Source organism: Octopus bimaculoides, chromosome 3, assembly GCF_046866305.1.
Source record: "Octopus bimaculoides isolate indiv1 chromosome 3, ASM4686630v1, whole genome shotgun sequence".
Classification (NCBI taxonomy): domain Eukaryota; kingdom Metazoa; phylum Mollusca; class Cephalopoda; order Octopoda; family Octopodidae; genus Octopus; species Octopus bimaculoides.
In genome coordinates, this window is record NC_142930.1 from 120,430,069 (window position 1) to 120,453,633 (window position 23,565).

Below are 23,565 nucleotides of genomic sequence, written 5' to 3' on the forward strand. Positions count from 1 at the left end.
ATTTATCTTACACACACACACACACACACACACACACAAACAAATTCTCACTGCATTTCTCTCACAGAAACAACAACAATAACCTATTTCTTCTTGAAACATTTTAATTCTATTTTTCACACACACACACACACGTACACACGTACACATGCACACACACGTTCACACACGCGCACACACAGAAAAACATACACACATACGCATGTACACACCTACACACATACACACGCACACAAACAACGAAAATGTATATTTATATTGCTTTATAATGAACGTCTGTTTTTTTTTCATTTTTTAAGCTGTGTTGCGTTATTTTGACAGAGGTACTTAAAATCCCCTTTTTAGTTACTATGATGACAAGACTACATACCTACCTGCCAACTTACCTATCTACCTACCTGTGGAGGCGCAATGGTGCAGTGGATAGGGTAGCAGACTTGCGGTCGTAGGATCGCGGTTTCGATTCCCAGATCGGGCGTTGTGAGTGTTTATTGAGCAAAAACCTCTAAAGCTCCACAAGGCACCGGCAGGGGGTGGTGGCGATCCCTGCTCTACTCTTTCACCACAACTTTCTCTCACTCTTACTTCCTGTTTCTGTTGTGCCTGTAATTCAAGGGGTCAGCCTTGTCACACTGTGTGTCACGCTGACTCTCCTTGAGAACTACGTTAAGGGTGTCTGTGGAGTACTCGGCCACTTGCACGTTAATTTCACGAGTAGGCTGTACTGTTGATCGAATCAGCTGGAACCCTCGTCGTCGTAACTGACGGTGTGCCAACAAAACAAAAAAAAAATCTACCTACCTATATTTCTATCTTTCACTCATTCTCTCTCTCTCTCTCTCTCTCTCTCTCTCTCTCTCTCTCTCTCTCTCTCCCGTATTTCCCTTCGAACAACTTTTTCACTTCCCCTTTTTTCTAACAAAACACTGTGACGTATATTTAAATTCCTCCCCTTTTTCCCCTCCCTCTAATAAATGTCGTGACACAGGCAGACGGATATTAGCTGCTCATGTTTCTCATCGATAAAAATTTAAATTCTCATAACTATGTTGCTAAGTAGAATTTTAAGTAGGAAACGAGCTATGAGAAGATTTTTGTTACTAAAATTTATTTAAATATGTATCAAAAAAACGTGTCAAGTGGGCCAGTGCCGCTATAAATCAAATATGTGGCCATCTCTTCAATGTCATATTCAAGTGCTTATAAATAAACTGAAATCCGTAACCTTGTTAAAGAAAGACAATAAAACCTTTGTTTTATTGTCCATTATCTTTTATCCTTAGCTTGTTTCCATTAACTACGGCCATGCTGGAGCACTGCCTCCAAGTGTTTTCAGTCGAACAACTTGACCTCAGGTGTTATCATTTTTTTAAGCCTAGTACTCAAAGTACTTATTCTATCGGTCTGTTGCCGAACCGCTAGGTTAAGGGAGCGTACAAACACCAATACATGTCAAGCGGTGGTGGGGGACAAATACATAGAGACACGCACACATATACACATATATATCTGTCCCCACCACCAACTTCGCTTGACAACCGATGATGGTGTGTTTATGTCCCCGTAACTTAGCGGTTCAACAAAAGAGACTGATAGAATAAGTACCAGGTTTCCAAAGAATAAGTTCTGGGATCGATTTGCTCGACTATAAGGCGGTGCTCCAGCATGGCCGTAGTCAAATGACTGAAACAAGTAAAAGAAAAAAACATATATAATTATATATATATTCGTCGGGCTTCTTTCAGTTTCCGTCTACCAAATCCACTCAAAGAGTTTTGGTCGGTCCGAGGTTAAGGTAAAAGACACTTGCTCAAGATGCCACGCACTGGGACTGAACGTGGAACCATGTTGTTGGGAAGCAGGCTTCTTACCACACGACCACGCCTGTCCCTGCGTGAATCTCTGAAAGAAAAATGGAAATAATTTCTAAGTGGCTGTGTGGTAAGTAGCTTGCTTACCAACCACATGGTTCCGGGTTCAGTCCCACTGCGTGGCATCTTGGGCAAGTGTCTTCTACTATAGCCTCGGGCCAACCAAAGCCTTGTGAGTGGATTTGGTAGACGGAAACTGGAAGAAGTCCGTCGTATATATGTATATATATGTATGTGTTTGTGTGTCTGTGTTTGTTCCCCCCCCCCCCCCCAGCATCGCTTGACAACCGATGCTGGTGTGTTCACGTCCCCGTAACTTAGCGATTCGGCAAAAAGTGACCCGATAGAATAAGTACTAGGCTTACAAAGAATAAGTCCTGGGGTCGATTTGATTCGACTAAAGGCAGTGCTCCAGCATGGCCGCAGTCAAATGACTGAAACAAGTAAAAGAGTAAAAAAAAAAAAGAGAAGTAATTTCAATTAATATGATATTAAGTACACACAAAAATATAGTTTTCAAACTCAGGGAGGAAAAAAAATCCCTGATATTTGTTAGCATGTTAGGTGGCAGTTATAAATATTATTATTCGTCAATTTTCTTTCAGGAATAAACAGGACTTTTAGTACTGGGCTAGAAAAAGAGCAACAAATGTTGGGATTTTGATTTTCAACTTTTCTGGTTGCTATTTCTACTAAGTTTAGCAACTACCCACAGTTCTTCTTGTTGGTTTGCGAATCCTAACAAATAATTGTAACCGTATCATGTACATGCATGTTATCTAACGCTCACAAATACCTTTCTTTATAAATATAAAACTGCATTTCCAATTACATTGCAGTAATAAAGGGAATGTCACTAATTCAATAGTTTAATATCGGCTTGGAACTGTGAATACATGATTCTACAATGTTACGTGTCATTTATGAACGAGGCAAAGGAATAGTGTATTTTGCTTCTAATTTGAAAGTAATATTTATAAGACCGAAGAAATGTATTTTTTCGTGAATTTTCAGTTTCATCTACATGTGATTGATAACGTAACTGAGATTGCAAACATAACCGAATAATGCTAAACGGCAAACAAACTAGAGTGTGGTTTTTGCTCCCCGGGAGCTCGTATTTCGAAATGAAAAGGACTCTATTAATAACTTCCAAACAAAGCGAGAGAAAAAACTGATTTGTGTCAGAGGTGAAGTTTTTCCAATTTATTGCTATGCAAATATCAATCAACTTTTTTCATTTCATTACATTCATCCCAGTGTCTTAGTTCTAAACACTTAATAATTATCTTTCTCGTTTTCTTCTGAGAAATTAATTGCTCTTCGTCCGCCTATCATCCGAATGAATCTGACTTGGAATATCTTGTACTGCATAATTTGCGTCCCTTATCTTTGTGTAAAAGTATTTCTTGCGTATTTAATCAGATGTCTCCAAACAAACCGAAAATGAACTTTTTCGCTTTATAGGTGTTCATTTAAATAACAACTTTTCTGCATTCCTTGTTTTAGTGACAAAAGAACAAAGCCGATTACTATAGTTTAGTAGTGTCTTAACCTATATGTATTCCTCTATTGCCAATGAGGGGGCTAAACATAGAGCCGACAAACAAGGACAGACAAAGAGTTAAGTCGAATGCATCGACGCCAGTGCCTAACTGGTACTTATTTAATCGACTCCGGTAGAATTAAAAGCAAAGTCAACCTCGGCGGAATTTGAACTCAGACCGTAACGGCTGATGAAATACTATTAAGTATTTCGCCTGGAATGCTAATGATTCTGCCAGCTCGCTGCCCAATGTTAACCTGTATTGGTTAACTCTGTCAACAGAATTTACAGATTTCCTTATCAATGTTCACTTGTTGTTCAACATCTGCAAAACTTTAATAAGGGTTGAAGACGACATTCGCCTAAAAGAAGAAAATATGTTTTTCTCTAATATGCCGTTCTTGTATCACATACAAAATATCATGCCGTCTTTTTTTTACTAAATAAAAAGACGTGATATAATTGAAAGCATGCCAACTCTTTTACAAATTACGAGGGCAAAATGTATACAACGGAATTTCTCTGCGTTTATATGACGAAGAAAATCAAACTTAAAACTATTAATCTGTTTCGGCGTCAATAGATATTCTGAGAATCTGTAGTTCAATGCTCTGCGTAATAATTGTACCGTATAATTGGAAAGTTTTGCAGCTACTCGCTACGAGTAAAGCAATCATGGAAGCCCATCAGCGTTCAAGACTCTATATAAATATTAACTAAGCTTGTGTCAATCTCACTTGAAGGTTATCATGCTGCAGTACAACTTATTGAAGCTTAACTCAACAATTATGCAGTGTACTGACCGCTTAGAGATTTTAGATATATGACAATATGGCAGATAAGTGGAATTAACTCCTCCGGATGATTGAATCATAGTTATTTGGATGTGTATACACTTAAAATAACCTACGAACTTGCGATCCTTTATATATTTGTATTTTATGATAGATTCAATCGAGTGTCTCAATCTTTTCTTTTAGAAATAACTCTGCAGCCCTAATTGCATTTAATAGTTAAGTTGTTTTATTATTATTGATAAGACGTGTCAAAATTAGAATACTACAAGGATTGATAACAATCGCAATCTAAACATAGGAGTTAATTGAGATTTTGTGTTATCTTCCCATGATTGCATCCAATCTGGCATTGATGCAAATAACAGCATTATAGAAAAAATAATCGATTCCAGAAGAACGGATGATTAACGATGAGAAAATGAATAACGTATACAAACTCATCTACAGATATACATATACCTACTTAAATATCTGTATACACACACATACACACACACACACACACACACACACACACACACACACACACATGTATATATATATATATATATATATAAGTATATGAGTACACATATATGTATATATATGTATATATATATATATATATATATATATATATATATATATATATATATATATAATTATGTGTATTTCTTCTATCTTAATGAATAAAAATTCTTCTGATAGAATAAATGGGTTAATAGAAACCAATGTAGCAAAGAACACAAAATAACTGTGGTTAGCTCCTGTTTTTAAGGCAGGAACTCTTTGAAATTTTGGGTATTTGAGTATATTTAAGAATTTAAATATATAGTATATGTATGAGGAGGATAGTGACTATCGAAGAGAAATCAAAATATACAAAATCGGGAGAAATCAATAGCTAACGAAAGACTTCAATAAATTAACTGTTTCGAGAATAGTTCATTTATTGAGAAATCAATATTAATAACATAATGGCATGTATTCATATACATACCTACGTATCCCGATACATTCATAGGCACACAATATCACATACAAGTCAATATGTATTTGTGTTTGTTTATTTGAATATATTGTGTATACTGTGTAAGTCTCCATGTATGAAGCAAAATATTTAGAACTGGGTGACAAAAACCAGGCATTTTTTTTTCGCAGTATATCCTTTGCAAAGCTTTCTGTTTTTGTGACATTAGGTATGTGTTTACTTGTCTGAATTTTTCCCTTGGTGAAACAATTGACATGATACTCAAGTCTTTGCTAATGTATTTGTGTTTTACCTACCATTTAGTCATAAGAGCATGAGAGACCATCACTGACATTGTAAACTGCTGGCAATTGTCAAAAGGTTTAAATCAAATCATATAGGTGTACGCATGACTGAGTTAGAAGGTTGCTTGCCAATCACGTGGGTCTACATTCGAACCAAAAATACTGTTATTGTTTGACAGAAATTAAGGCAGCGAGAAAGCAGAATGCCTATAGCGTTGGAAAAGAACGCTTTGCACAATTTATTTCGATCCATTACATTCGATTTTAAATTTCTGTCGATTACGACTTAGCATTTCAGTATTTCCGGATCGTTAAAAGGAATTCTAATGAACTAAATTTTCTTGTTTACGTGTGTAAAAGTAAAAAATAATTATTTGCCTTAAATATTGCTGTAACATGTCAAGGAGTTGTCGGAATACCGTTGCAGCTTGTCTCATTCAATCTTAGACCTTAAAGAGCCCAGGATGGGCTCTTCCCAGAGGAGAGTAACGACAGAGACAAAATATGAGAGACAGAGACAGCGAGACAGACAGACAGAAAAATACGCAGTGAAAAAGATATCAAAGTCAACCCTGTACCGTTATTTATTTAAAGAAATCGAGTAAAGTTAACTACAATATTTGAAGACAAATAATGCGCAGAACTAGAATTCTTCAATGGAATTGATCTATGTATATTTGCTTCTTGCTTTGTTTTTTACACAAGAATTTTTACAAGTTTTGTCTTCCTTCTGTACCACAGTTTTGTCTTCCTTTTGTACCACAGTTTCTGTACCAAGTTTTGTCTTCTTTCTGTACCACAGTGTCGCACATTGAGTGAGTCTTTACCACTATAACCTCGGACGGGGCATAGACCTTTGGGTGGACTTGGTAGAAGGAAACTGAAAGAAGACCATCGTATGTGTCTATGTGTGTGTGTCTCTCTTTCTGTTTGTGTTTGTCCACTATCAACCGCTGTGTTTACGTACCCATAACTTAGTCATTCAGCAAAACAGGCTGAATAGAAGGGCCAGGTGTTTTTAAAAACGTACCGAGGTAAATTTGATTACGAATTATTTAAGGCGGAGCCTATCATGGCCTTAATCTAATACCAGAAAGAATTTTTTTTAAATGTGATACATATTCGTGTATATGTGTGTGGATGTGTATGATTGTATTTGCATCTATATTATATCATATTAAACTTATGGTTGGTTAATGTTCAGATGTCATGTAGGATAACGACTCTCCTACTTCAGCAATTGTGGTTACTAACACCACTTAAGTTTTGAGTATGTTTGAAACAACAATAGCCATCTTAACTAAATTTCCGATTTTTCCTACTTGAAGTCTTCTGTTATACTTTTCCATCACAACGTGATGAAAAAGTGAAATCAAATTTCCTCAACAGCTTTGTTTACCTATAATTAGCCCAAACTTTAGATATAATTACCATACTCTCTCGTCTGTATAATAGCAACATATTTGCTGCTATTCCATTTCATACGGATGGTCACATTTTTAATTCGTTTTTTTTTTTATAAATCTTGCACTATTTGGCATTATAAAGAAAGTTACTCGCAACATACACTGTTATCGCTAAACAATCATCGAAAGTCATATCTCCAAAGAGACAGAAGAACCTAGTCTCATTTATGATTATGAACAAATAATCAGTATCATATTAATTAAACTGTCATGCACTACCGCCTCAGAAATCTACCGTGAAATTCTAAGATTTTATAATTCCCGAAGCTGCATCTCTGTGTATGTGCTGCAACTCACAAAAAAAAATTCTAGACCGATTCAAGTTCACTAGAACTCAGTTTACCATTGTAGTAATGCTCGAAAAGGAAATTGGAATTGAGATTTTAGATTAGACTACAGGAAATCTTTTCTTATGTCTAACTTGAAAGTGTGGGTATTTGGACGAACTGACTTCATCGTGAGTTTTACTCTTCCTGGGGAAGACTGTATAGACTTGAGGAAAATGGTTTTCGACTTGATTGTTAATATAAAATAAAAGAAAAAGAAAAGAATATTGTATGATATCTTTCGCAAGAAAGGATAAAATGTAAACACTTTCCCTGGGAGGGAGTCCTATTTTTGCTTCGTTTGCTTTCACTTTATATACATAATTCTAATCTAAAAAAAAGAAAAGAAAAAGCGAGATATCCAAAGAAATGTATCGAGAGAATAAAATAAATCAACAACGAAATCATTCATTTCCCTTTGCACATGTATTACTATACACTTCTTTTTATTTTGCAACGAACAGCATGCTGACTACAGTCGGCAGATTCGTGCTGTCACATGTACATTAGTTCGTGATGTCATTTACAAAGTGCTGATTTTAATATTTTATTGCAACAGTTCGTTTTCATCTACTCACATCACATAGACGACTCAGCCATCAGGTGAAAATACACTTCGACTAAAAGTTATTCTCCGACGACATACATACACCCCTACATATATATATATATATATATATATATATATATATATATATATATATATATATACATATATATATATATATATAATAAGAGGGTAAAATTAATTAATTAATCAATTAATTAATTAATAATTTTACCAAGTAAAAAAACCTTTTTAGGTAAAATTACACAAATATTCTATAATTATAATTAGGGGTCAGCTAATTGCTTCACCATATACCGAATTTAGAAATAGGAGTTAAACATTCCTTTTTTACTACCATAAGAATATCCCAGGCACTAATATTTTTTTTACGTAGGTGAAGCAATTAGCTGACCCCCAAATTACAATTATGTGTAGAATTATAGAATATTGTGTAATTTTACTTTGCCTTTCGTCCTTTCGGGGTTGATAAATTAAGTACCAGTTACGTACTGGGGTCGATATAATCGACTTAATCCGTTTGTCTGTCCTTGTTTGTCCCCTCTGTGTGTAGCCCCTTGTGGGCAGTAAAGAAATAGGTATTTTGTCTGTCTTTACGTCCTGAGTTCAAATTACGCTGAGGTCGACTTTGTCTTTCATCCTTTCGAGGTCGATAAATTAAGTACCAGTTGCGTATTGGGGTTGATCTCATCGACTGGTCCCCTCCCCAAAAGTCTCCGGCCTTGTGCCTAGAGTACAAAAGAAAAGAATATACATGATCTTCTGCTAAACATATATAATTTATAGCAAATATTTTATGTAAATGAATTTTTAATGTAATAATATTTGCTTCGTTTTTTATGTAACCTTTCCAAGTTTCTGCCTTGCGTAAAGGTTTGAAGTATTTGTTTTCTAATAGCTTTTATTCTACGAATGAAGAAAATAATTTATACTTACGCGTTTAGTGATGAATATCAGAAGAAGTGTTCCTGATAGCATTCTTTTATTCTTCAATTCTTTGATTTGTTTTAGTCATTTCACTGCGGCCATGCCAGAGCACTCCCTTGCAGAGTTTTAGTCGAACAAATCGACCCCAGGATTTACTTTTGAAGCTTAGTAGTTATTCTATCGGTTCTTCTTCTCGAACCGCTACATTAAGAAGTCGTAAAGACACCAACACGGGTTGTCGTGTGGTGGAGGGAGAAATACAGACACAAATAGACACTTAGATACATACACATATATATTTATGTATGTATGTGTGTATGTGTGTGTGTGTGTGTGTATGATCGGCTGCTTTCATTTCCGTTTACCAACTCCGCCCACAAGGCTTTGATTGACCCGATGGTATAGTAGAAGACACCTGCCGAAGGTGCCATGCAGTGGGAATGAACCCACAACCATGTGGTTGGAAAGCAAGCTTCGTACCACACACAGTCTCATGCTACTTTGTATTTCACCCTTGGTACATGGGGTTTGCAGGCAAGTTGCGACTCTCTCTCTCTCTCTCTCACTATATATATATATATATATATATATATATATATATATATATATATATATATATATAAACATATAGAGAGAGAGTGAGAGACAGACGGATAGATAGAGAGAGACAGACATACAGATGGATAGATAGAGAGACAGACAGACAGACAGACAGACAGACAGACAGATAGATAGATAGATAGATAGATAGATAGATAGATAGATAGATAGATAGATAGATAGATAGATAGATAGGTTCATATATACATACATACATACATAGTTGTTTCCCTGCTTCTGTGTAGATAATATAGGTGATGTGACGTGAGTTTGTAGATAAATCCACAGTCTTTTATCTGAGGAGGATTCGGTTCGGCCCAATAAGGTAACCAAAGAGTTGATTCATGTACAGTAAGTGAAAGATGTACGTTGTACTAGTAATATTGCAGAGCTGTTCGAGAGAAACAGAAAAGTCGAGGCTGAAGTAGAAATTCTTTGTAAATTGTAATACTAAATAATCTTTGCTGTTACAGAACATAAAAACAATTTTTTTTTGGGGGGGGGGGGGAGGGGGGGGGGGGGTAAGCCGCGTAAGAAGGCCCATAATCCTAGGTCTGAAAAGTTCTCCGTAACACTGCTTTACTTCGACGACACAACAACTGCAATCATACAGCATACAATCCACAGGGAGAGAGTCTGTATGTATGTATATATATATATATATATATATATATATATATATATATATATATATATACATATTTACATACATTTATGCACGTGTGTGTGCACTATATATATATATATATATATATATATATATATATATAATGCACATACGTACATATACATGGTGGGATGAACGAACGGAAGGACGAATGAATAAATGGATATATGGATTGATAAATGGATGGATGGATAAATAGATTCCTGTCTGTTGAAGTTTACTATTAATTTCATAGAATTCTAGTGATTATCCAAGCTGAAGGAGACTTACACTTTTATCACACTACCAAGCTTCCTGGCATGGTATTTTCTTTGAAAGTTGCGAATAGAATCTGATAAACTCGAAATTACGCCTGGATTTATTTACTGTGTGTATATTTGTATCAATGTGCATAAGCGCCTGTGTGTGTATTTCTGTGTATGAAATTGAATAAATCTGTGCATCTATGGTTTTAAGAGCGCGTGTGTATGTTACTTATGTTAGTATTGTTTGAATTTATATCACCGTTGGCTGTTTTGTTTTTTCTTTTCTTTACGTTTTATCAGTGTAACAAAAATGAAATATTCAAGACTAAGGAGACACGTTTTATCTTTATATATTGAATTATAAATGTTGTGCGTTTGCATGAGTAATCACAAGGGTATTGGACGATTCGACTAAAATTCAAGTGACACGTAAATATTTTCTTTGTTTATGTTTTTTTTTCCGGAATAAAGAAAGAAAAAAAATAATACAAAAAATAATATATGCTTCATATTGATGCGTGTCTGCGAGGAAAAGTAGGAAAAAACATAGAAATATAAAATACTGAAATTCTAGTCTTGACTTTGATATCTTCCGGTTTGATCTGACAGAAATCATTTATTTCTCTGAATCTTATGTTGTTCTAACGAATCCAACAAAATATTTAACTTCCAATTTGAGATAAATATAGAATTTAGATTGATCATTGCTAGTAAGAAATAATTTTTAACCATCACAAAGATTATTTCTCTTTTTTAGTTGTTCTTTTTTATATATTTAATTCTTCTTTGAAAATACAAGCGAAAGTTAAAGAGTGAATAATGTATTAGACAACAGACGGAGTGTTACTGAATGGAAATATGACGTAAAGCTTTCGTAAAATCTGGCACTCCGTCACTTACGACGATGAGTGTTCCCGCTGATCCGATCAATGTAACGGCCTGCTCTTGAAATTAACATGTAAGTGGCTGAGCACTCACAAGACATGCCAACCGATAACGTATTTCTCAGGGAGATTCAGTGTGACACGGAATATGATGAAGATGGCACTTTGAATGCCAGGTTCACCTCACTTTTGCTAGCTAAGTGGACTGGAGCAGCTTAAAATAAAGTGTCGTGTTCAAACGACACAACATGTCGCCAAGAATTGAACTCTCAACCTTACGATCGTGATACGAATATCCTAAACATTTGGATCACAGGCCTTCTCAATGATTTCGTAATATTAATGAACAAATGGAGTCGTAATGGCCCAGTGGTTAGGGCAGCGGAGTCGCGGTCGTGCTATCACGGTTTCGATTCCCAGACCGGGCGTTGTGAATGTTTATTGAGTGATAACTCCTAAAGCTCCACGACGCTTTGGCATGGGATGGTTTGATTGCGGCCATGCTGGAGCACCAACTTTTAGTCGAACGAATCGACCCCAGGACTTATTCTTTAGAAGCCTAGTACTTATTTATGTGGGTCTCTTTTGCAGACCCGCTAAGTTACGGGGACGTAACTGTACTGTTTCACCACAATCTTCTCTAACTCTTTCTTTCTGTTTCTGTTGTACATGTATTTCAAAAGGCCAGCCTTGTCACACTGTGTCACGCTGAATCTCCCCGAGAACTACGTTACGGGTTCTCGTGTCTGTGGAGCAGGCTGTTCCGTTGATCGGATCAACTGGAAGCCTCGTTGTCGTAACCGACGGAGAGCCACGTCGATCAATGAACAAATTGCAGAAGAGGTTGTGCGGTAAGAAGCTTCCTTCCCAACAACATTGTTCCGCGTTCGGTCTCACTGCATGGCATCTTGGGTAAGTATATTCTACTATACCCACGGGCCGACCAAAGTCTTATGAGTGGATTTGTTAGATGGAAACTGAAAGAAACCCGTCGTATATATATATATATATATATATATATATATATATATATATATATATATATATATATATATATATGAATATATATATATATATATATATGTATGAATATATATGTATATATATATATGAATATATATATATATATATATATATATATATATATATATATATGAATATATATATATATATATATATATATATATATATATATATATATATATATATATATGAATATATATATATATATATATATATGAATATATATATATATATATATATATGAATATATATATATATATATATATATGAATATATATATATATATATATATATATATATATATATATATATATATGAATATATATATATATATATATATATATATATATATATGAATATATATATATATATATATATATATATGAGTATATATATATATATATATATATATATATATATATATATGAATATATATATATATATATATATATATATATATATATATATATATATATGAATATATATATATATATATATATATATATATATGAGTATATATATATATATATATATATATATATGAATATATATATATATATATATATATATATATATATACTTGTGTGTTTGTGTGTCTGTGTTTGCCCCCCCCCCCCCTCCATCGCTTGACAACTGGTGTTGGTGTGTTTACGTCCCCGTAACTTAGCGGATCTGCAAAAGAGACCCACATAAATAAGTACTAGGCTTCCAAAGAATAAGTCCTGGGGTCGATTCGTTCGACTTAAAGGTGGTGCTCCAGCATGGCCACAATCAAATGACTGATGTTATAATGCATCCTATCTGCCCCACGACCGTGATCGCATCTTCTCCCCCGCTACATATATGCCTGTATGTATATATGAATGAAGGTATCCATGTATGTATTTTTGTATCTATGTTTGTACGAAAGTATATATATATATATATATATATATATATATATATATATATATATATATATATATATATATATATAAAATATACAAGAATAAGGGCAGGGAATCGTCAATTAATAATAGAATTAATAATTAACAATTTTGCCAAGTAGTTCAGTATGAAAAAACCTTTATCGGTAAAACCATTTATCATCATAAATATACAGGGATTAGCATTGACTTGCTTCTCCAACATACTGAAAATTTAGAAATAGCAGTCAAAGAACTACTGATTCTAAACTACAAATTTTTCTCTAAACGGATGGCGATATTTATGGCACACATAGAACAAAAAATATTTGGACTGAAGATTGGAATAGTGAAATTTTCATTCACTTAACCATGAAACGATTCGTATCCAATTAACTAAAGACTTGTTTTGTTTACGCTTTTCCCTCCGGTTTTTTGTTCTATGTGTGCCATAAATATCGCCATCCGTTTAGAGAAAAATTTGTAGTTTAGAATCAGTAGTTCTTTGACTGCTATTTCTAAATTTTCAGTATGTTGGAGAAGCAACTCAATGTTAATCCCTGTATATTTATGATTATATATATATATATATATATATATATATATATATATATATATACTTTTACATATAAAAATGCGCTCGGAAAATCTCCTGTGCTACTTGTCGGCTACCGGCAGTTATTCTCATTTTCCTGAGTAATCCTATGAGATAACTATGTATGCGGACCTCCCTACTACGTTGGATAAATATAGTAATAATGAAAATGATTTGTGGATGGAATTTGCTATATATGTTTCTACATACCGCATGTGCACCCTGCTGTCGACTGCTAAGTGAGTATTAGTTCCAAAAAGTGTCCTAGGAAACGTTTCCCCTGCAGGGAAACCCTTTCAGTGGTGGAGTGCAACAGCTGAGCGAAAATGGGTGGAGCCTTTGGTGATTTCCTCCTGGGGTCTAGATGTGGTGTAGTCAGGACACTGATGTCTCACAAGGAAAACCTGGTTCGAGGAATTTGTGAGTAGATCGAGAATCGGCTTCACATTCTTGACTCAGGTACGGCCTCCAGAGGAATCGCTATGCTTAGGGAGGAAAACCGTCCCCCTCCGTGCTCTATAGTTTTACTCTGATTGATAGCTTCTGACAGAGGAGCCCACGGTAGTTGCTCTTGGACATCGTACTTTGCGTGATTGTATAAAATGGAAGCGATGACCAAGACTGAAAATAGGTTTTCAAGATCAGGCTTTTACTCGGGACTAAACACTAGGAAAAATTAATACTCATCTGTTTTACAATCCTATAGGATTGAATCACCCCACAGGGCACTCACTAAACGAATTGAAGGCATGACTGATCTTGATTACTGGGACCGCCTTAAAGCCTTGAAGCTCTACTCCCTCCAGCGCCGCTGCGAGCGGTACATCATTTGTACGGTGTGGAAAATATACCACCAGCATTGCCCAAACGACCTGAGCATTAGTTTCAAGGTTCATCTAAGGCTGGGACCACGAGCCATACGGCCCCTGTCCAATTCAGGATCACGACATATAAGGTACACTGCGGCATAATTTATTTTCCTCAACAGGCCCTGCCCTGTTTAACATTGTCCCGAAACAGATAAAAGAGGAAATGGATCCTATCAGCTTTAAACGGAGTCTGGACAATTTTCTTCAAGGAATACCAGACAAGCCACCCATACCCCATACCTGGATACAACTCACTCAATAAGAACTCACTACTTGAATAGACGATAAACAAAACTTGACTGTAAAAGAGGATTTAGATAATCCTATCAGGTGGTGCTATTAAATTACACATGGCCTGGACCAATCTTTGGTCGAAACATATCTAAGTTTATCTAAATTTTTTTTTTATAGAATTGTAAAACAGATGAGTTTCACAAACCACATACGTACCTCAGTGTCAGTTTTTGTCTTAGACCGTATACCAATCTTCTACCGAATTAAGCAACGATAAAATCCGATTAGACGTCAGTCTTTGAGACAGCTCAAATATCAGCTTTAAATTTGAGTACAAGGCCAGAAATTTCAGGGTGTGGATAAGTTGATTTCATCGATCCCGTATTCGACTGGTACTCATTTTATCGTTCCGTAAAAAATAAAAGGCACAGTCGACCTCGGCGGAACTGAAACCTGAACGTTAAGTTGAACGAAATCTCCCTAGTCCAATAGTCTGGCCTTTGAAGGGGACAAACGCTTAGACAACTTAGCGTGACTTTTTAACAGAAATCTGGTCTCCATTTTACTATTGTTATCCATGCCTTTTGCTACTAGAAGATATCCACAGACTGTGCATACGAATCGATCCGACTATTATTACTGTCAATGCAATGTTTGATAGAATCGTATAATGCAAATGTACAAGTTCTTTTAGTGAAGTAAATATTCAAAAGCAAGTTTCTTTACTTCTAAAAACTACGTTGTAAAGATAATACACAAACACCCACACATATACGTGTGCGTGTTGTGTGCATAATCGTATTCACACACATGCACACGTATTATATATCACTAAATAATTATACACAGACACGCTAACATATATGTATGCGCGTTTGTATGTATTTATGTATGCGTGTATGTATGTATTAGTGATGTTTCCTGGAGGCTAATAATCAGTGTCTCATATCAGGCTGAAATGAAATTCGTTTCCCATGCGCATAACGGAAACCTACGTTACGATGCAAGCAAGATCGTTTGACTACACAGATATTCATGCATATCAATAAAAGCAAATAATCTTATTTTTATTCTAACTTTTCCTCGGTTTAATATTAATAAGATTACCGATAATATTCAAAATGGAAAGTAACTTTAAGATATAATAGACCTTCTAGCAGTTTCAAACAGTTAAATATAAATAATTCTTCGCAAAATCAATAAATAGTATTATTTATTTGCCTTCAGTCCTGAAAATGTTGATACCATCATGACTACAGACACAACACTAAGATGATATTTTCACTTTGACAATTTAAATGAATATTAAATTATATGCATTTTTGGAAACTTCCAAAATGGTATTACTTGGAATTAGATATAGTGCATAATAATTCGGATTATTTTTTTATCGGCAAATATTTTTGTACATGCATGTAGAAGTAAAAATAAAAACATAAATAATGGAGGTTTGATTGCGATTAAAGTAGATTTGATGTATATTAAGAGAAATCGTTTGCAAGAATCTGAGAAGAAAATACCAATTACACAAATAAAACAAACACTGAAAGACACGAGTTTTATTAATTGGATTAAAGTTAAAGGCCTTTTATTTGTTCGTGGTTGCTCACTCTGCATAAAAAAGCAGTTAAGTCCGTCTAAAATCACAACCTACCATCTCCGAAAATATGTCGGGTGATGTGATCCTAAGTACACTGCACGTGAGGAAAATGTTATTGTGATAGATGGAATTGGATACTGTTTATTTGACCTCAGGGCTACTGGAACAAAGATCATATGTCTAAGCAAAAATAGCCAAGGATATTTTGATGATCACCACGCCAGCCGAGAGATAAAGGTCAAGTGATATTTGAACGTCAGTAGATATAATACAAAGATTTTTGTCCCATTTCTCTTATTACATCTCTAAAGCCCTATAGACAGTAACAGCAACAACAGTAACAACAAAGCCAGAAACATTCATATACAATAAACTGAGAAAGTGAAGACAAATGAGAGCGGTTGGAAAAGTGTTAGGAGTAATGAGAAGATAAATTTATATCGATTTACAGATTCACAAAATCTGGTTCTTAGACCAAAGGCAAGGTAGAGATGAAGTGCAAGATTGGAGCAACTACAAACAGAAAGTAACATAATCAGTGAAGTCTGCAACAACAACAAAAAATCGATTACAAAGTCTGTAATTTTTTGTCTGCATTCGACATAATTAAGTTCTAGATGGAGTTAAGATTTTCAGTTAGAAATCCGTTTACTTGTAGCTAAAAGTCCTTGTTTACTCCACAGATATCTTAATGTGACATGTTTAACGAACAAGTTAAGTGGGGTCTGCTAGGTAAGTAGGCACGAAAAACACAAACATTATTGGCACATTCACTTACAAGGGCATGTCAAATCTTTCTTTACATACAATGTATTTTTTTTCACCGTAAAATAACGAGGATGAGGCTATGAAAACAAAATGTTGTATCAGTCGCGAAGAGAAAAAAGGACCAGCGGCAATCGAGTATCTCAAAAGTTCAGATAACTTGAGTAAGCCTTAGAAAAGGCGTTAGTAATCCAATCATCATCACATAAAACACAGCAATGGCATCTACAGCAAGAACCAGCAGCAGCGTAGTTCTGCTGGAAGAACTGAATTTAAGAGCACAAAGAGAATGATAATGCATTCAAGACGGAACTAAAATCATAACCACAAATAAAACCAAAACCATGAAAACCACAAAACACATCAGTTATCGCATGAAAAAGTAACATAAATAAACCAGTCATTAAAAAAACATCAGCTACGCGTTGAACCAATGCAACACTGTTAAGATGATACAAGAACAACAAGAGAGAAATAGATATATAAAATATACACTGGAAATAATGACAAACTAAACAAACAACAGTAACACTAAGCTTCCAGTAACCGTCACTCTGCAGTTTTGCTGTCAAATGAAGAACTCACTGTGGGTTGATAGAGTGTTTCAAACCACACGAGTCAACATACGTGGTAAAGAAGTCTTGACGTACTCCTCCTAAAAATACCAAATATCACCGAGGGTTAACAAAACAAATATTCTTATAATTGTGGGTGGGAATCGGGCCAAATTTACAAACATGTTTCAAATCTCAGTAAAAAATGATTTGCGAGAAGACTACGCCTGAAATATCAGTTAGAAATAACAAAAGTATATGTAGTCTTTCAAAGTTAACCGGTGCAACTGGACACATTTTACCTCAGACTAATTGGGGAAGTCTAATTTTTAAGTTCTTTTTGCTAGAGCGTCACAAATCACAAGGTCCGTCTGAAAACAAATCACTGGGTCTGTCTGAAGAACATCACTGGAGCTCGTATTTCAGATGGTATTGTAGACGTGATTCTAAAAGACGAACGAGTCTGCGCACCTTGCGTCTGAAATACTGATGCATACCTCTCTAACACTCGACAATAACGGCTGCTGGAACTTCAACAGACAGTGACGAATTTCTCCACGAAAACACGTGGCAACGAGAATCAACTGACTTGTCATTTCTGGACGACTTTCATCCAAAGGACTATCGATAATTTTCACAAATTTTTGAATATTACAAACGAAAGCATCTCACGTTGAAGTTCCTCAGGCACGGAAGTAACGTCAAGCAATTGCATCCAAGATCCGCACAGAGGAAGTATACCGTGCTGCACACATTCGTTCAGATATATGTAAGCACTAGAAAATCGATACACTTGCTAACTGGAATGAACACAAAACCTAAGCCAGTCGTTGAAGGTAAAAATGTCACCATCCCGAGGAAACACGTTCTAGTCAACACTGACAGAATAATCCATGCTAATAAACCAGACATAATTGTTAAAGACAGAGAAGGAAATACTTGTAGACTTGTAGATGTAAGTGATAAAAATATATCAGTAAATATGTCTGTAAAGGTTTTGACACGCTTAGTAAATATAAGTCCCTGGAAATTGAAATACAAGTGATGTAGCATCTTAAAGGAAGAACTGTTTCTGTTGTTGTAGGTACCCGAGGCATCATAAAAAGAGATATCAGAAACATTTAGAGAACATTCCAGGAGAAACATATCTCACAGAAACAAGAAAATTGTGCTGACAAATACTGCCCGCCTCCTCAGAAAATCCCTATCAATTTAAATGTTTGTACTGTATTATGTGAATGTATGTTTGTACTGCCATCCTCACTTTCCTTCCTTTCAGTTATATTTCAACATATCTTATCTTTCACTTACTCTACGGTGCTGGGTGTCTTCCGACCTGTGATTGCATCAAACATGCAGAGTAAATGAAAAATGATGATCATAAAATTGATTTTATAATTTTAGTAGAAGGTCAGCAACTTTAGAGGAAGGGCTAGTCGATTACATCAACCCTAGTATTTCGCTGGTGCGTTATTATTTTGACCCATAAACGTTGGAAGGTAAAGTTGACCGCTGCAGAATTTGAACTAATAACGTAAATATCTGAAAGAAATGTTGATTAGCATTTTGTACGATGCCCTAAGGATTCTGTCAACTTGCCGCCATTTAATAATGCGTCTGTTGATTTGAGGAGAGTTGTTTGAAACGAGGTTGAACAAAACTCATCGAAAGTATGTATTGCGATTTTTAACATTATTTTGGGAAGCATTAATGATACCAACGCATTTACGTTGCCGGATGGCAAGATCTTTATTGCACCGTTCGGAGAAAGGAGTTGATAAAAAGCAAGACCACTGTGTATTCTGATGGTAAAGTTGGATACTAAGAAGATAAACGATACCATAGAAAGGATATAAATAAGTCGAAAAAGTAGAATCAAGGTAAATCATAAAGAAAGGGACACAAGATGGAAAGAAATGTAAAGAAAAAAGAATTAGGAAAAATTCCATAGAAACGAAGCAGTCTTTATTTCGTATCTAGTTTTGTTAATTCCCATAACATACAGCGGAGATTATAAGTAATTAGTATTCGAAAAGTAAGTGTTCAGAGGGTTATCTTATCATTAGTATTTAATTTAGTTTCAGTAATAACCAAATGTTTTCCTAACTTATTTTTCTCGTCTTAAGTTTGTAGTCATTTGTACGTATTTATACTCTAGTGTAACCCAGTCGTTGTTGATGCTTTATCTTTACTCTTTCATGTAAAACGTCGATATTAAACCTGTTAGGTGAAGACTTGGCTTCGTGGTATTTTGTCTTCCTTTACATTCTGAGTTCAAATTCCGCCGAGGTTGACTCTGCCTTTCCTCCTTTCGAGTTTGATAAAATATGAACTAGTTGTGCAATGACCTTAGTACCAAAATTTGAAACCAATATTAAATCTGACGAATTCCTAGACAAATTAATGACTGGTTCCAATTATACTCGGCTCAACGAGATTTATAGTGCTTTTCTTGTGCTGGATACAGCATCAAACTATTCATAACTGATAAATGGTCAAAATCTACTCTCTTAGTTTATATCTGCACTTTGTCCGAATATTGTGTTGGCTAAAACTGATGGTACTAAACAAAAAAGAAACCGAAATGAGGAGTCCCACCATTTTATTTCTCTGCAACTTATTGTTTTTCTCTTATAATTGTTTTTCTTTTCTTTTTTTTGCCTAAATTTTGACAACTGCTTTCCATTCAGACAAAACTTACTTTGTGTAACTGACTAACATTTTCATCATTAATATATCGACAAGATAAGACTCTCGGAAACATTACTCTAGTAATAACTGCATTCTTTAATGCATTTATGCATTCTCTTATAAGGGAACTTTTGTGGGAGCCTCCTTCCCATTTGAAAGTTTTTAAGGGTAGTGAAAATGAGAAACGCAGAAAAACATCTGGTATTATCCCTTTACATTCTCAAATCTAATTATTTCGAAATACAGCTTCGCTTTCCATCGTATCAAATTCTGAGAGCCGAATTAATAATGGTCTCCATTTCCCCACAACACAAATATGATGGCTGTGTGCCTAAGTCCGAATCAGTGATATTGCACTTGAAACATTTTTTTACGGAGTCTGTACCATTTAGAGTTCGATGCTTGGTCACTCTTCGGAATTGAAATAAGTATTTTTGTTGTTTTGTTTATATTTGATGCGTCATGCCAGTGTTATTTTTGGCTCTTTCAGTAGATTGATGAATACTTTTAGAAGTACTTTCTGGATACTTGATAAATATTTCAGCCAAAAGTTAAGAACTTTGCAACTTCTGGAGGATTTCCAATTGCTTATATTTTTTATTGTCTGGACAGATATTTGCGTTATTATTTTCTCCGACTATTCTATCGGTCGCTTTTACTATTCTCGTTCGTAACTTTCCGATGGCTGTATAAAGATCCTCATCTCAGTATATTCTAATTCTTTTCCTTTTTTTTGTTTTTGCTGTTGGTGTTGTTATGTGTTAACAGAGTTCTAGATGAAGTCGGTTTAAATTTGTTATATGTGGTAACATTTTATTGTTGAATGATGTGTTCTAAGTTTTAATACATAAAGGATTAGCGTGAGCTTCTTGAACAAGACGCATTTTAAAGTTACGTACTTCTTTGTTACTCTTTTACTCTTTTACTTGTTTCAGTTATTTGACCGTGGCCATGCTGGGGCACCGCCTTTAGTCGAGCACAGCGACCCCAGGACTTATTCTTTGTAAGCCTAGTACTTATGCTATCAGTCTCTTTTTGCCGAACCACTAAGTTACGGGGACGTAAACACACCAGCATCGGTTGTCAAGCGAAGTTGGGGGGACAAACATAGATACACACACACACATACACACACACACACAAACACACACATACACACACACACATATATATATATATATATATATATATATATATATATATACGACTGGCTTCTTTCAGTTTCCGTATACCAAATCCACTCACAAGTCTTTGGTCGGCCCGAGGCTATAGTAGAAGACACTTTCCCAAGGTGCCACGCAGTGAGACTGAACCCAGAACCATGTGGTTGGTAGGCAAGCTACTTACCACACAGCCACTCCTGCAATTATTTCTTCATTCGTTTCGGTACTACAGAATGGGTCATGCTTACTTCGATTTTATTTGAACGTTGGCGCTTGTTGCATTAATGAATTTAGCTGATGCAAGCGTGTATGTATGTACGTGGGCGGATGTGTGCGTGTGTATGTATTTATATATTAACTATTAGCGATTAAACAAGTTTTAATACCAAAAGGTAATGTTCATATACAGTTTAAATTAATATCTTGTTAGAATAGCGAATATTGTGTTATTAACCTTGAAAAATCTTTTCATATTGGTGCTTGTAGCATAAAAGCACACACTTAGACCGCAGGAGACGAAACTCATCTGTCATGAGTGCTGCAACTCCCATAACACGTGACATCATTCTTCTGAAAACCATCAGTGGGATGGGTTTGGTCCCCGCACACCAGTCAAATTTCACTGCTACGATACATAGAATATGAGCATTTTTTCAGACACTGATATCGTAAATAACCAGTAGGCTTATTAAAATTTTATTATTAGTGACGGAAGCAATATTGATAGTAAACGATAATCGCCCAACGCTAATAGCGCAGTATTCGGTGTTCTAACAAGTCATTCAGGTTAAGTTGGATATAAAGACTATCTGTTGCTATTTATACTGCTTCCGTCACCAATAGCTAATTTTTAATAAGTCTACTGGCTTTTGTGATACCAGTGTCTGAAGAGATATTCATATTCTATGTATCGTAGCAGTGAGATTTGACTCACACTGATGATTTTCAGAAGATTGAAATCGCATGATATAAGAGTTCCGCTGCCTATCACAAACGATTCTTGTCTCCTACATTTATATGTATTTGCTTTATGCACCAAGGGCCTATATGACAGGTTCTCTCACGGTTAAAAACGTAGTATTCGGTACTCTAGCAAGACATCCCTGAAATTCTTTGCATGTATAGATTACCATATATATATATATATATATATATATATATATATATATATATATATATATATATATATATGTATATATATATAAAAATCCCGACACACATTTTCTCTCTCCACCATTTTTCTCTCGCATGCAATATTTATATTTCAACACTTTCTGTCTAAGAGCGAGGGTTCGAAACGTCGAAGACATTTTCACTTTTCCCGAGCGTCAAACTAATACAACTTATTGTTGTTCCTTCACCGGCCTATGTCTTTTCTTCCCTGTACATTTGAACTACATATATATACACACACACCCACACATACCTATATATATATATATATATATATATATATATATATATATATATAATCAAAATAAGCAACAAGTATATCCAGATGATATCCTTGTTGCTTATTTGGATTTTAATCACCTTACTCTGAAATTGTATGGATAATACCATACTAAATTCTGGTGCCTAAACTTAAGTACCATATTCACCTGAATCTAAATTTTTGCTTAGCTCATCTACCATAACCTATACATATATATATATATATATATATATATATATATATATATATATTTCTTTATGTGAGTGTGAGATTATGTGTGTTACCAAGACATTTTCAATGTAAGCGAAACTGCAACTACGCGTCAAATGAGATTTAAGTATGTTTCTTCTTTAATTGGTTTATATTTGTGATCCAAAATTTAACTTCCTGACCAGACGGTTTTCTAAAGATATAGTTTTACGTTGTACTTATCACATGTTGATGGTAAGTGTATTTATAAATTATGCATTTACTATGGAAATATATACCTGTCAGGTATATTTCTGTTTTTTATTTCTATTTTCGGGATTTTTGACTAAATTTTGGTCTGTTATTGAGATTAAGATTTTTTAAATTGCGA

At 34.9% G+C, this 23,565-nt stretch overlaps 1 protein-coding gene across 5 annotated transcripts in view; it reads right to left on the reverse strand.

Annotated features, from left to right (window-relative positions):
* LOC106869724 (uncharacterized) overlaps positions 1–23,565 on the reverse strand; it is a 216,755-nt gene that overhangs the window by 138,715 nt on the left and 54,475 nt on the right. For 2 of the 5 annotated variants that reach the window (XR_016241181.1, XR_016241180.1), the window contains exon 2: positions 8,487–8,556. The exons of the other annotated variants lie outside the window; for them this stretch is intronic. The gene's annotated coding sequence lies outside the window, so the exon portion shown is untranslated. Of the gene's footprint in view, positions 1–8,486; positions 8,557–23,565 lie in introns of those variants that run through there. 5 annotated transcript variants of the gene reach the window in all.